Below are 1,225 nucleotides of genomic sequence, written 5' to 3'. Positions count from 1 at the left end.
TAGTAGAGACGGGGTTTCACCATGTTGACCAGGATGGTCTCGATCTCTTGACCTCGTGATCCACCCGCCTCGGCCTCCCAAAGTGCTGGGATTACAGGCTTGAGCCACCGCGCCCGGCTAGTCTTTTTTTTTTAAAGAATGTTTTACTATTTTGGGTCTCTTACAATTCCATATGGACTTTTGAATCAGCTTGTTAATTTCTACAAAGTCTGCTGGGATTTGGATAGGGATTACACTGAATCTTTATATCAGTTTGAGTATTGATCCATGAACACAATATATTTTTCCAAATATTTATATTTTCTTAACTTCTTTCAGTAATGCTTTGCAGTTTTCAGAGTATAAATTTTACACCTCTTTTGTTAAACTATTTCTATTCTAATCTTTTTGATGCCATTGTAAATGAAATTATTTTTCTAATTCCATTTTCAGTTGGTTTATTGCAAGTGTGTAGAAACAAGATTGATCTTGTATCCTGAATCTCAAATTCATTTATTAGTTCTAATAGTTTTTAGTGGATTCTTTGAAACTCTCTAGATATAAGACCATGTCTGCAAATATATAGCTTTATATTTTCCTTTCTCCTTTTTCTGAGACAAAGTCTTGCTCTGTCACTCAGGCTGGAGTACACTGGTGCAATCTTGGCTCACTGCAACCTCTGCCCCCAGGCTCAAGCGATTCTCATGCCTCAGCCACTCAGCAGCTGGGATTACAGGAACGTGGTGCCACATCTAACTACTTTTTGTATTTTCAGTAGAGATGGGGTCTCGCCATGTTGCCCAGGCTGGTCTCAAACTCCTGTCCTTAAGTGATCTGCCTGCTTTGACTTCTCAAAGTGTTGAGATTACAGGCATGAGCCACTGCACCCAGACTGTTTTATGAACTTCTTTACTTCTTTTAAGTAAATTCAGATTGTCTATTGCCAAGTCACTTTCAATAGTTTGTGTGTTTCTAAGAATTTATACATGTCATCTAGGTTGTCTCATACATTGTCATACAATTGTTCATTTTATTCTCATAATACTTTTATTTCTATAATGTCTTATCATTCATTTCTGATTATAGTAATGAGTCTTCTTTTTCTTGGTCTAGCTAAATGTTTGTCACATTTGTTGATCTTTTCAAAGAACCAGCTTTGTTTTTCTTGGTTTTCTCTATTTCATTAATTTCAGCCCTATTTGTATTTCCTTCCTTCCTTCTTCCATTATCTTAAGAAGGAATGTTA

The sequence above is a fragment of the Cebus imitator genome, unplaced genomic scaffold (assembly GCF_001604975.1).
Source record: "Cebus imitator isolate Cc_AM_T3 unplaced genomic scaffold, Cebus_imitator-1.0 Scaffold32, whole genome shotgun sequence".
Lineage (NCBI taxonomy): Eukaryota > Metazoa > Chordata > Mammalia > Primates > Cebidae > Cebus > Cebus imitator.
The sequence above is the reverse complement of the archived record's forward strand: the minus strand, read 5'-3'. Positions refer to the sequence as shown.